General features: G+C 39.5%; 1 protein-coding gene across 2 annotated transcripts in view; it reads left to right on the plus strand.

Annotated features, from left to right (window-relative positions):
- ZBED1 (zinc finger BED-type containing 1) overlaps positions 1–14573 on the plus strand; it is a 181919-nt gene that overhangs the window by 46677 nt on the left and 120669 nt on the right. The gene's annotated exons all lie outside the window — the stretch shown is intronic.

Here is a 14573-nt window from a genome sequence, read left to right on the forward strand (position 1 = left end):
GCTTCCACTACCTGGCCTTCTCCTCAGGACAAAGCCAGGTAGTGGAGGAACCTTGAGGGGCAAGCATTTGCCTGTCCTCCACCTCCTCTTCTACCCAGCCTTCTCCTTGGCAGAAAACCGAACAGTGGAGGAATCTTACAGGATGAGTGTTTGCCTGTCCTCCTCTTCCTTCACCACCTGGCCTTTTCCTCATGAGAAAGCCTGGTGGTGTAGGAGCCTTGCAGGGTGAGCATTCGCCCTTCCTCTTCCTCCTTGTATGGCCCTCTCCTCAGGAGGAGGACAAGAGGTGGAGGAGCCCTGAAGTCGTTCCATTTCCCTGTGGGCAACCCAAAATCCTTTGGTGGGCCTCATGTGGCCCCGGGCCATATGTTGTGCAGGCCTGGTCTAAAGCAATATGTTGAAGTGTGTAACTGTATATAATATGCCATCTAATTTGTACTAATCTTAGCATCTCGTGAGTCTGAGCTGGTGCAATCTTAAGTAGCTGAAGGCAAGACAGTGCATGATGAAATAATGTTAATTTCAATTGAATAAAGGTGCAGCTTGCTGGAGCTTAAATCTGCAGCTCAAGCACAAGTGTAATAAACATATACTTTTGTAAAGTATATTTATTACACTGCAATGAAATAATCCTTAGTACTGCAGTAAGTAAAATACTGTGAGATTACAGACCATGCTTTTACCATATCCCATTTCTGGCACAGAGAGTGAAGTTTCTCAGACTTTTGGTTAACTTGCATACGTTTGCTTTTCACCACAATTAACTTTGCCATTGGCCCTTTGCCTCCATGAAAGAGAGGATGGTGTCTTACCCCAACCGCTAATCTATATATTCCAAATGGTCTTCATTGAAAACCTACTGTCAATAAATTCAGGTGTACCACAGCTGTCTAAGATAATTTAATTGCAAATGGCAAGTCATTGAACCTGAGACCTTTCACATGCAAAGCATATGTTCTCCCATTAAACTTTGGTGTTCCAAAAGTTGTATTCCCAAAGATGTAAATTGGCAGCTGGCTTATTTCTAATTCCACAGCTAGTTCTGTCTTGCCTACTCTTTGTCAGTTCACAATCCTTGTCTTTTCAAAATTCCTTTTTTGATTGATTCAGAGTGTGAACTCCTGTTTATTCCATTTCAGCCCCTGGAATAATATTTCACTCTTTTGATTTGTGCTCTAAATTCCAGGCATCTGGTGATGAAAGGTCATAAGGTAATTGAAATGTGATTATACAAAGTGATACTAGAATATTGCAATAAGCAGGTAGATGAAAATGGGTGTAAGCATACAAGTACAGCTCTAAACATTTGCCAACAGAAAGTAGTTGAAACAGTATAACAGTGGAATTTACCCTTTCCTCCCTATGCCCTCTGGCTGAAGAGTTGCTCTATAAGCTTACATGTACATACAAGGGCATCAGAATATTTTAGAGCATACACAAATATAGAGATAATCATTGGATTAGAATTCAAATTGTCATCATTTGCAACACCGTATTTTCACCTGTCAGCTTTTTCCAGCAACAAAATAGCTTATATCAGCAAAACAGAAATTTCCTCTTCTCCATGTAGTCTGCACAGGAAGATTGGGAGATCCTCTGGAATATGCTTTGGAAAGAGGTGGAATAAAGAGTGATAAAATCCATGGAAGTCTACTTGCATTTTGCCACATTTCCCCCATTGCCATTATATACATTGGCCCTCATGTCTGTCAAACTCATTTGAGACTAAGCTCTTTCGACACAAATAGAACTTGCCTCCAAGTAGTGGCTTGCTATCATATAGTGTAAGTTTGGCTCTGGTAACACTGGCATTAATTGTGCATAACATGGTTGAAACTAAATGTTTTGTTCTGGGTCTATTTTTTAAAAACAACTATCCTGTGTCACGCTGTTTCTGCTCCTACAGAAATTATCTGCCATAAAAACAATCTGCCCCTGGATGAGCTCCACTGTGACACCACTCCAGAGCACTTCTGATGTTTAAAATTTTGTTATCAAAAAATAAAAGTTGCAGATGATCAAAATGGCGTGTTTCAGTGATGTAAAGCCATTATAAATCTTACCTGCTTTGTGTGGTATTTTAATGTTTATGTGTGGCCTGTGACTTAATAAACTTAAGAAAAAATATATTTAAATCTGAAAGAAAAATGTTTCAGAAGCACATTCCTGAAGTTTCCTGATTCTGTAGTACACTAGGGTACACACACAGTAGACCCTTGGTATCTGCTGGGGTTTGGTTGCAGAATCCCTCGTGGATACCAAAATCTGTGGATGTTCAAGTCCCATTAAATAAAGTGGCATAGTAAACTGGTGACCCTTATATAAAATAGCAAAATCAAGGTTGCTTTTTGGAATATATATATTGAATATTTTCAAACCGTGGATGCTTGAACCCATGTGTAAAGAACCTGTGGACATGGAGGGCCAACGATATATTTCTTTTAACTGTTCTGGTCTCTAAGACAGAAATATAAACTGGCTGTGATATGGTTCCCCATGGAAGAGTCAACCTTTCTCAAGGGCCCTAAGCGGTTGGGCAGGATAGCATAGGCCAATCCCATGCTATCCTGCCCAGGCTGTTGCACCGACAGGCAGGTGTTTATATGCTCATCCACAATTGCACCATGGACCCACTACTGCTGCATGCCCCGCACCTTCTATTAGTTTGGACATGGCCAGGTGCCCCCATCTGATGTCACAGGCTGTTCTATCAGAAGATGTGATGGCAGAGGCATATATGGGTATGTGTGGCTGTAATGCTGCATCTCTTTCTCCTAATTGTTCCTGTAAAGATGCTAAAATCTTTCAATCTCAATCCTTCAAAGATGAGCAACTGTCAGGGGTTACAGAGCTGCCAAGAGACATTTATTTATTTATTTATTTATTTATTTATTTATTTATTTATTATGCCATCTTTCGCCCAGAATGAGATCCAAGGTGGCTCACAAAAGGAAAACAAAATTAAACAGTACAGCTTAAAATCAATTAAAATAGTAACAATTAAAACAATATACAATTATTTAAAAACATACTTGTTAAAAAGATAAATAAAACACACTCCAATAAAAAAAAGTGATATCTTGGCTAACTGCCCCTAGCAAAATACATTCAGATGCCCTCCAGTGTCTTATTGGAGTTGTGGGGTACATTTTTGCCATTTATTTAGGATGGGGGGGGGTGATTGGCCTCTCTTGGGCTGTACATATCCCATACAAATGTTTTTTCTTTATCTAATCCCACCCCAATGTGCCAGTGTTTGTGCCCATTGAATACAATTATTTCATTCTTGGAAGCTCTCTGGAGACAGGAAGCTGCTGGCTTGACCAGCTTCAGAGATTGCCCACCTTTGCTAAATAGCAAAGCTTAAATCCAGCTGCTAGTTCCAACTAGATAACACCCACTGAATCAATTGCTGAACAGTTAACACTTACATAAAACCAATTGGTTCTGCAGGTCTGCTTTAGTTGGGTCCAACTGAATCTTGGCCTACCTGATAACACAAAATTCCATCTGTATAATGTATTGAAAAACATACCAGTTTGCCATACTCTTTCTCCTGTGGAAATAAAAGGTTTTAAAAGATAGCTTGAAGTTCTTACTAAGCAGGGAAATCAACCAGCAAACCAGGCTATCATGGGAATGGGGCATGACCATCAGGAGAAGACCAAGAGGGCCAGATTCAGCTCCAGAGCCTGTGGTTATCTGTCTTTCTTACAACACCATTGCAAAACGATGTGAATAGGAAAGCTTGCTGTGTGATACCGAAAAATCAGTAGTTCTAGTAGTGAGAAGCTGAAGAAGGTACTGAAAAGCACTGAGAACAAACAACAGTCATTTTGACTGTGCTAGCTTTGTTTTATCAAGCTCTTCCAGCTTGTCTTTCCTAATCTAATGTGGTCAAACGTGAATGGGGGAGGGGAATTTATTTTAGATAATGTTTATTTTCAGTAGCAGTATGTGATAGATGCTGCAGGAGATATGTTTAACGGACATAGGTGTCAGGGGCTTCTCCAATTTAAAGAACATTGGATTACAAGTTTTTACTTATCCACTTAATTGTTGAAAAAGGGCTTGAAAAGAAACTGATTTGAAACTAGCAAGCTTCCACTACTATGCCCTTTTATTTTGTGATGATTACTGAATTGCCTTCAGTGTATGATTTCATTATGTTTTTAAGAGCTGAAGGTGAACACAACTTAATTAATAAGTTTTGAATAACCTCTTTTTAATCCTAGATATGTAAAAGAATAGCAGGATTGGTATTTGCTAGTGCTCAGACTGGGTTCTGTAAAAAAAAAAACAACCCATAGATTTTGCACACTTGTACAGATGTAGGAGAATGAGAAGTCAATAGATAAAGGCCTGTCTGGAATGTAGGTTTACCTAATTTCAGGGCTGGTAAGAAATGACATCATTAAAAATGGCTTTTTAAAATTTGATTTTATTTGGTATGTGTTATCAACTCAGTTGTGAGAAACCTGCAAGATCCAGTCCTGTCCAGCTGTTGAAAACTCAGGGTTGTGGATTCTATGAATTAATCTAATTGTAGCATAGTCTTTCTCTTTTCCTACTGCCTACCACCAGCATTATTGACTTTTCCATTGAGTCATGCCATCTCATGATATGTCCAAAGTTGTCTTTATCTAAACATTTTTTTAGAAAAATTCAACCAGATTTTAAAGCATTTAGATGAGTTTTCAGGTTTTTTTTTTTAAAAAAAAAACCCAATTAGTTGTAAAAGAGCATAGATCAAAGATATCATCACGAATACTAATTATACAGCTTCTCATTAGATTCCATGAATACACTAACAGTCGTTTACAGACATGGGAGATAACTTAATCAGCCCTATTCTGCAGATGCTGCAGTGTGCATTTTCTCTCTTGCCATCTCTCCCTGCCTTGCTTGATCTTGCTTCTATGTAAGTGCAAAGATATATAAAGTCAGTGAGCTGAAGAGTTGGGGAGATGGAGTAGATCTGAACAAGGATAGTTCGGGATATAAATGTAAGGCATCCCATTGTGATATATTCAAAATGGATCTAAAATATTTCAGAATAATTGCTTAGGGTGTACCTACTTTTGATGAAACCTTAATCTCTGCACATGTGTTGATGTTATATTAAACAATAAGGTTATTCTACAAAAAACAAAACAACAAAAAACAAAAAATCTTTAAAAAGACTCTTACTTACTAGTGATTTGAATTTGATTTAAACTATTAAAATTTAAGTCCTTCAGAGAAATGATTTAAATCATGTGTCAATTAATGGTTTAAATAAGTTTGAATTAAATCAATTCAGCCCTGCCTAATCTGGTGATGAAGGACCAATAAAGCATCACCTCTGGCTTCTGCTTAAAATAAAATATCTGCTTTTTTTTAAAACTAAAGCTACAGTGCCCTTGACAGTAAACAAGAAAGATCCATTTGTGAGGTATTTAGAATTCTCTGTTGAAGATCTGCAATTACACATCAAACTGTATATCCCAGGATTCCACAGGACGGACCCACAACATTTAAAGTGGAATTATAGTGCTATAATGGTGTAGTGTGAAAAGGTCCTAAAAGAGTCTGGGGTACCTTATATCTGCATACAGGTCATTCTGACTTCTCCAGGAAGAGTGTTTCATTATTGTGATGAAGACCTAAGCAGTGGGGTTCCAAAGTTATTAATGTTTTCTAGCCTCCTTAAAAGTTTATGGCAGAAACTGCTGGCAGTGTTATTTTATAAATGTTTGGTTTCAGTCTGAAATGAGAATGCTTTGAATATTCATGTATTTATGATTCTATAGCCATCTTACTTCCTAACACACTCCTACTGAATTAGAGGAGGATCCTAATTTTCCATTATTTAACCAATCCAGCCAGCCACCAATGTAGACACTAAGCTGGCATGGGTCAGTCCACAGTCTGATCCCTCTGCTGAGGCTCAGATTCTTAAAATAATATAGGATTAGACAATATGAAGAACATGGCTAAGTGGGTGCATAGAAGGTAAATGGTAATAAGGCAAATGAATGCACAACATCATTCTGAACACAGGGCTTCTCTCTTAAGCAGTAAAGTGCAGGGGACCAACAGGTCCTCTGTTCCAATTTCTGGGCTTCATGCAGCTTGATCAAGCAGCTTTAACTTGACATAGCTTTAACTCTGGTCTTAAGTGGGTAGAAAATGTTTTCTTTCTTTCTTTCTTTTGGGGGGGGGGGGGGTATTTAATGTCTCTGATGCTGCTGCAAAGAAACACCAGAGCATAGAAAGATTATTAGGTCTATCTTCTGTGTACCTAGTTTTTATATTCTAAACATCAAACTTCATGCTTTTATTCGGCTTTAGTACAAGATAAAGTAGATTTCCAAGGTATGGTGCAGTCTACTTGAACTCTGAATAATGAAAACTGAGAAGATCAAAGTGTTCCTTAAAAAACTGCATGTTGTGAATATTTCAATTTCATATTCACTGTTCTGCTTTGAATTTAAAATCCTATAGCATAAATAAGAATGTTTTAAATTTTAATTTACCCATGTGAGGAGAGCAGTGGAATAGGAGTTTGAAGGAATAGAGCTAGTTGCTTCCCTCTGCATGCTGATAGAACAGGCTTGGAGAACAACTGCATAGAGCTCTTAAAAAGCATTTCACTGGTTGTTTCCAGGTAGAGAGGGTTATCACACTGACAACGATGGCACAGCCCAGCTATCCAGTTGTGGTCTCCTTAACAAATTCAATATGGTAAAAACAAACAAATATAGAAGTTGTGATGGAAATACAAGGAAGTGTATTGTGTAGAGGACCATGTCATCTGAAGCCCTTGGTAAACTTCACTGAATGAGACAGAGCGACAGTGTGATAAAAAGAATCAGCTTAAACATCTCTCATTCTGAAAGGCATAATATTTCATAGGACTCTTTATTTATAACTTTATAAATCTAGGGAGAAGTCCCCTTGGAAATGTGTTTTTCAGTTTTTTTTAGTATTTTCCCCCCTAGACCTTTATATCTCAGGCTCATTAGTGATTCTTTCTTTCAGAAGAAATATTTATAGCTGCAGGCAGCACACCTTGTATATTTCTATTTCAAACTGCTATTTCACTTTTTAATAAAGGTTCACTTCCAAGTGAACTCAGTCTTAAATCATTTTTTCATTTTTGTACATACTGGGGATAATTACAGTGTCCCTTCCCTGATTGTCCAGTATAAAAGTGAAATTATTGCCTTGTCTTTGAGGGTCAAGTACCTCCAGCAGTTTCCAATCACTTTATCAGCAGCAATCCAGTATCAGGTGGTATATTTGATTTTTTAAAAAGAGAAATGTCTTGTTTTGAACTTGCTTGCTAATCCTGCTGACTAATTCAAGATGTGTGGGTGGTGAGGACAAATGTATTTCTGAATTTTTAAACTTTTCCTTTATTCTTATTTCATAGCTTCTAGGCTAAGTCCCAGTGAACTCTGGTTCAGAATAAGTCAGAATTTTCCACTGCAGGCTTAGTTGTATACTCAGCAGGGGATAAATATTTATTGGTGATAATTAGAATTCTCCTGTCAAAGGAAAAAACAGATTTGAGTGGAGCTATGATTGTAGAAATAAATATCTTTGCTGTTTAATGGAAATACTTGTCAAAATTCTATCTAGCATTTATCCTAAATCACAAGATAAATTCCTTTTGAGTTCTATGATAACACAGGCTATGTTATATGAAATTTTGCTATTTTCAGTATTTGGAATAGCTTAAGATTTATTTCTGCTGATTTCCATGCAAGTCATGATACTCAAGTTGACTCAGAAAATGAATGCAATGTGAATTGAGTAAGACTTTACCAAAAAACCTGTTGATTCAAGCAGTTACTATTAATTACATAGAAAGTGCCTAAAATTGTCTCGGCAGTGTACAAGACTGTCACTAAACCCTTGCTGCAAGTTCATGATGTAACACATGCAACCCAAAGGAAAATGGTGAGAAGGCTAAGGAAAACATCTGTTTTTTTAAAAGTAGTACTGACGGACTTTTGAAGGGGGAGGGTTATCTGTAAATTTTAAAAGTTCAAATTAACATCTAACAGCCAACATTTATTAACAAATATTACCTTAACCACCTGCTTCAAACATAACTGCCATTTATATATTCACATTTCAGAGTGATCGGAGATCAAATTTATTACAACACACACAATTATAAAAAACACAATGGTGGTTTCTAAATGGACATTTAGTTGAGTGGAGGGATTTCCTCATTTGTCTCTTTGTTTAGGAGGGTTTAGTGGGGTGGAGGATACCACTTAGCCAACAGTCTGCTGATAGGCAGACACCACTGTACTATATGTAATTTCTTTTAGTGCTATTTTATTATTCTAGTGGAATGGCTGGTGTAGTTTTTTGGGAGATGAGTCAAAATAATAGATGGTCTTAAGCAAGCTGAATTCATTTTACTTTCCCCTGTCCCTGTTAGGCACATTTAAATTCAAGCCTTGAAGTATTCCCCTCATGATTCGACTAATCTTGCTGCAGTGACCATGATGTCGAAATCTGCAGCAGGCACTCTGTATGTTCTCCTCTAAAGGTTGCTTCAGTTATGGATTATGGTGGTACTCTGCAAACTTTATTAGAATCCTGAGTGTTGTTGCATGACTGTCTCTTTTAAAGGGGGTGGGCAACTGTGGTAGGCCCCCAGGAGTCATTAAAGGGCCTCTCTCCCAATGCAACTCCTTTGCAAACCTGCCCCCCGCAATAACATTTTTGTCTCCAGTTGTCCCCAGATGTCCTCTGGGGTTCATAAGGAGCATTTTCACCATGTTCTCAGCACCCTACCCTACTGTCATTTAAGGCCCAGGAGATGTATTTTTTAAACAACAGGAAGTGAGTGTAAGTTTACTTCTTGGGGTTTTTCTTTAATAAAGCTTTTCCTGGTCAAGACATTATAAAAATTCTCCCACATTTGAAGGCATTTGGGAGCAAATTTTTGAATACTTGGAAATTTGAATGCTAAGGGCCACGAAAATGGCCCGAGACCACATGCAGCACATGGGCAACACTTAGTCCATCACTGCTCTTTAAGGTGGTCTAGGAATATTTTTCTATTGGCAATCTCCTACACCTGCAATAACACACCACACCATGGCCTAGCTACCATGGTTCCATAACCTTCAATTCACTTTGATGGAGCCAGATGGAAAATGGCTGCTGCTGGAAAAGGGTTCTGGGAGAAGATGAACCAAGTCACAGAGAGGATGAATCATTCAGTTATCATTACAGGTAACAGAGGATTGATCTGGGACTAGTCTTGCTCCAAGTTTGTTTTACCCATGAATGAGGCTGTATGAAGTATGAGCTCACTGTTTCCAAAGGATTTTAAACACCAAAGAACAAAGTAAATATTATCATGGTAAGACATTATATAGAGCCAGCATGGTATAAATATTTGAGAGTTGGATTATGACTGTGGAGACCAGGCTTTGAGTTCCCACTTGGCCATGGAAGCCCACTGGATGCCCTTGGTCAGGTCCACTCTTTCAGTCTTGGAGGACTGCAAATTTTCTCTAGGAAGTTTGATGATAGATTCATTTTTGGAAACAATTTGAAGGCCCACAACAATAACAAGTTATTATTTATACAGATAGTTTTGAACAGGATTTTACAGTGAATGTTATTGTGTACACATACCGCCATATAGTACTATTGGTAATAAACGTACTAGGGGTTATGGAAGGGTGCGTTGCTTCCGCCAACCCCGACTAACGCCTAGTACGTATACAATAACGTACAAAGATGGCGCCGAGGCCCGTCCGATTAAAACAGGTGCCGGTCGCCATCTTTACGTACTGGACCAGCATAGCCGTCCAGACCGTGTCCGCGGCGCTAATGAACGTAGCGAATTGGCGCCCTGTGGTTCGCTTCGCTACTTCATCCTGTAGGCCCTGCAAGAACAGAAGCTCTTCGAAATGGAGTCTTCTTTTTTGCTTCGCCGCGTGGAGCTGCGCGTGCTTTTTGGATCTGGGCTCCCTCGCGGAGACAAATGGGCGCGTCGGGGGAACCCGCAAACGGTCGGTTTGTATCCCGCCCACAGATTCCACAAGCATAAATCAGCACATCGAACAGCTCTATCATATACAGAAGAACATAACAGTGCTGTTGCGTTTAATCTCCCCCTTTATGATTTAAAAAAACAAAAACAAACATTACACTGACTTTGTGTGGTAGTTTCTTGTCCCCACAATTGCTTGTTTCAGGAGATAAAAATTGTGCCATATTCCCCCAAGAGACAGAACATGTTTATAGTACGTGACAAACTTTGCTTTCTGCAACTAATTAACAAAAACGTCAGTGTAATTCTCTGTTGTCTTAAAAATACGTGTTATTTCCAAATAAAACAAAAAAAAACCTCTTTTTATAAATCCAAAAAGCACTTTTTAATGATTTACATAAGATAAGCAATAATGTATGATTAGAGTAATATTCTACCTAGGGTTGCCATTAGCACGGACCTCCAAACCTGACAAATGTAGACAAAATTTTTCAAATTTAGACATCTTTTTTTGGTCCTACATTGAAAAAGAGCCGCGACTGCAGGAGGATTCCTCTCCGCTTGGCTCCCGTGAACGGAAGCCCAAGCGGAGAAGAAATCCTCCCCGAGGAGTGCATTCTTTCCCCTTGGCTCCATTTTTGCCAACGGACCCATAGTGGGAACAGATCCCTCCGATCAGCGAGGATTCATTCTCCTTGGGCTCCGTTCACTGAGCCCAAGCGGAGAAGAAATCCGCTCCATTTCCCGGCCTCTGTGGGCAGTCTTTGGCCTTCACAAGGCCTGGGAAAAGAGGAGGAGCGCCCTACGGATCTCGGTGTGGCCCCCTCCCTTTCCATGCATCTGTGGAGGCTTGTCCTTCACAGATCCGGAAAAGAAGCAGACCAGGCCGCCTCCCTTGGCAGAGGAGAGTCCAAGCAGGTAGACGGTGCCTCGCTTCCATGATCGACGGCTCTTTCTTTCCCTGAATCGGTGTATCCGTCGGACGGGGGGGGGGGTGTACCCGGGGGCGGGGTCCCAAACCTTGGGGTGGGAGTTCCCGTGCAGACAACCACCCCAAACCCGGGGACAAGTCCCTGACACCCAGGTCGGGATAATGGCATCCTCTAATTCTACCCAACGTAAACATAATCACCAGAGGGATAAATATCTCTCCCTAATGAAAGCAGCACATTTTTTGTTTCCAATCTCAATCAGTAGACAACCACGAGCATGACCACTTGAATACAATTTTTCAAATTACCCACTGCAGACTTTAAGTAACAGTGGGCATTGGTGTAGGCTTATTCTTTCCAAATATGTTTTTTTGTCATATATATGTATGATTATTGCTACCTTTAGTATAGAACAACCGTTCTGGCCATTTGTAACTCTTAGCTGAGAAAACTGGTTCTTTCTCCTCTACACTTTTCCAAATGTGCTTAATAAAATTTTATTTTCCGTGTCATTGGACCCAATAGTCACAGATAGTTCATATACAACCCACTAGTATCAATGATCTCTTTTTTAGAATTTCAGTAGTAAAAATTTTGTGGGTTGTCTGAACACCAGCTATATAATGGCCTGCCAGCCGTTCTGCATAACCCTTATGCTAAGTCATTTCAAAATACATAATTAAAATCCTCTGTCTCCTTCAATTAAATTCAGAGGCAAATCTGGTGCTAATCACCATCTTCTCCTAGAATTCCCCATAACAGGCCATACAGCTACACATAAACAGCACGATTATAAATCGTTTAGTGTTTGCCAGTTAACCTCTTGGATATTCATTATAAATTGTGTAATGTCTTTAAGTAACATATTCGGCTTTTATAGACATGAAACCAATAAAATAGCAATCTTGTTAGTAGGCGATGCAGTACTAGACCAAGGTCTGAAATATTATGTTCCCACATCTTGGTTAACACATCATTTTTTAGCTCAGTGCACAATCCATAAGGCCGAGCTTCAAGAACCTTCTGAATTACTTTTCCTGGGTTGGTGGTTTCAATCTAAGCAAAATGAACCAGAACTGTAAATGTTTATGAGTTATGTTGCCAATTTACCATGTTTCGCGATTTGGAGTTTGCAGTCTTTGATGATATAACTAAAACTTGGTTCTACCTTTCTTAACTATAATATCAACTTCGGGTGTCTGACGTAAGGTTAATTAGATTGGGCCTAATATAAAAAGTCATCAGAGTGGGCCAGGGTATTTTCCTCAAGAGGGTGGGCAATGCAACTGGAGGCGAGCGTGTTTGTCTTTGTGATGGAAACTGACCAATTATAATAACAACATTGCTTTTTCGATAGCTTTTAGTTTCAATTGCGCCCGCTACCACATCTGGACCACAAGACGGGGAATGGTTATTTTAATAAGAAAGGCTCACTTTTTTAAACCTCCCTGTCCAGTACTGCTGTAGTGTAAAGCCATTCAAACCGGGCCAAGAGAGAACGAGCTCTCCCTAATTTAAGGGAGAGTCAATTTGGGATAAGATTTACATTTTTCTGCGGGTGAGGTTAACCCCGAATTTGGTTTGTTGGCCTTTTTTTTTATACTATATTTCTGGAAGGCAAGCAGTGCTCCACCAGCTGGCCTTCATATATCGCCACACATCTTTTGTTTGCATGGGCAATTTTGCGTCCAGTATCTAAATTGTGTCAGGCTGCAAAATAACCTAGCTCTAGAGAACCTAAAGTGCTGCAGTTTCGGTCTTTATTTCTATTCTGTTCCCAAGCTAGGATTGATCATGAATCAGCCAGGTGACAAATTTAATCAACCCTCCTGGATTTGTTAATTCAGTTTTGAGCGCAGTTATAGTTGGAGACATATTAACACCACATACTTGTCTCCCCGAGCTTACTAACTCCCCGCTGTCCACTTCTAATAACCTGTCATTTGGTTGTGCTTGCCAAGTTACTTGCCCAAATATTTTCCTTAGCCAAACTTGGATTGAATTTGGTCTAATGGGGTAAAGGATCTTTATAGGGGTCCCTATTTGGACTACCCAAAAAGTAATTGTGGTTTTACTTTAGCCAGAAAGATTTAATTGCACTGGAATAAACTGAGCTCCCTTAGTGAAGAAGGAACCTTTGGATGGGATTAGTCGACCTTTGAGCATTTTCGGGTGACATAGTCTAGTGAGCTCTTCTGCTCCCGTGTATTGAAACACAATCCTAATATTTAAAGAAGTTTGACCTGGTCAATAGTTTGCTCTCCTAGCCTCCATTTTCCTCTTTTTGGGTGTTTGTAAGAAAAGGATTTTAGTTTTGGGGGTAATTTATAGTTAATTTTCTTCCAATACAATAAGTAGCTAAGGAATTGAAAAAGCTCTTTTTAAAGACGGGCAATTGGGGGTCAAGGATGAAGCGCTGCATCATTGGCATATATAATACATAGGGTCTGTTTGCTATCTTGGGGGGGTGGTAATAAGGTTTGTTCAGAATGGAATTAAAGAAGTTATATAAGAATGAAAACAAAATTGGTGCCAAACACCACACCTGTCTTACTCCATTCTGGGACTTGAACTTCTTTGGATACATGTCCGTGATGACTGCATCTAACCCTCAGGAGGCGGTTTTTCCTGCAATTTACGAGCAGAGAAGAAGTCGTTATCAATCGTGCTGTTCATTAATTAGCCCACAGTCTGACTCTAGAAACAGTGTCAATGCCGATTTAAGTCTATAATGCTACGTACAGTGGTTCCCTTTGCTAGAAGTATTTCTTCAACTAGATGTTGCAAACCAAAGGCAGGATCTAGTATGGAGGACCCTTCCAGCCCTAAAACCCAGCTGTTCATCCTTCAGGATACCCTCTGTTTTCCAGCCAGTCCATTATTTTCCTTGCAAATGTGTTGCATGACAGGTTACTGATCTGCGAAGGAGACTAATAGGTCTAAAATTTGGGCAGGTCAGTCTTTCCCTTTGTTTTATATTGGAACTAGGGTTGGCAAGAACCCCAATCAGAATGAATTCCTCCCTGATCTATTCAAGGACCGTAAAAAGAGTGGATAACACAGGAACCCACCCAGTTTAATTGTTTGTAAGTAACTCACAGTAATAAGGTTCTGCACCGGGGGCTTTTGCAGGTTTAATTGGCTGATCAAGCTTTGAGTTCTAAATGTGAAACTGGGGAGCCAGAGGGGCAGAGTGGTAGCTTCTAACAATTGTCCTAGGTGGTGAGTCCTCGGTATTTCCATATATCCGAGCAAAATGATCTTCCCAGATGCTGGCTGTAATCTGAAACATGGAGTTTTGTACATTTTTAGGGAAGTATAGCGAAACCTCTTTCCAAAAGGAGTAGAATTCTTAATCCCTAGCGCTGTTTTTAGTCTGTCCCAGAGGCGTGAGCACCTCTTCTTTTTCCTCTTCTCGCTAGGAATTGTTTTATAATGCACCTTTTGCTTCATAAGGTCAGGCAGGGAAAATTTGATGGATTCAGTTTGTATGGTTTAAAATTGAATCTGTCAGTGAAAATGTCCACGCGCGTTTTCCAATCTGCACAAACAACTTCCCGGATCTTTTGTTTTAATTATATCTATTGACATCGGGTATTGTAGGATCAGATTAAAATGTTCTAAGTAAG

The sequence above is a fragment of the Sceloporus undulatus genome, chromosome 3 (genome assembly GCF_019175285.1).
Source record: "Sceloporus undulatus isolate JIND9_A2432 ecotype Alabama chromosome 3, SceUnd_v1.1, whole genome shotgun sequence".
Lineage (NCBI taxonomy): Eukaryota > Metazoa > Chordata > Lepidosauria > Squamata > Phrynosomatidae > Sceloporus > Sceloporus undulatus.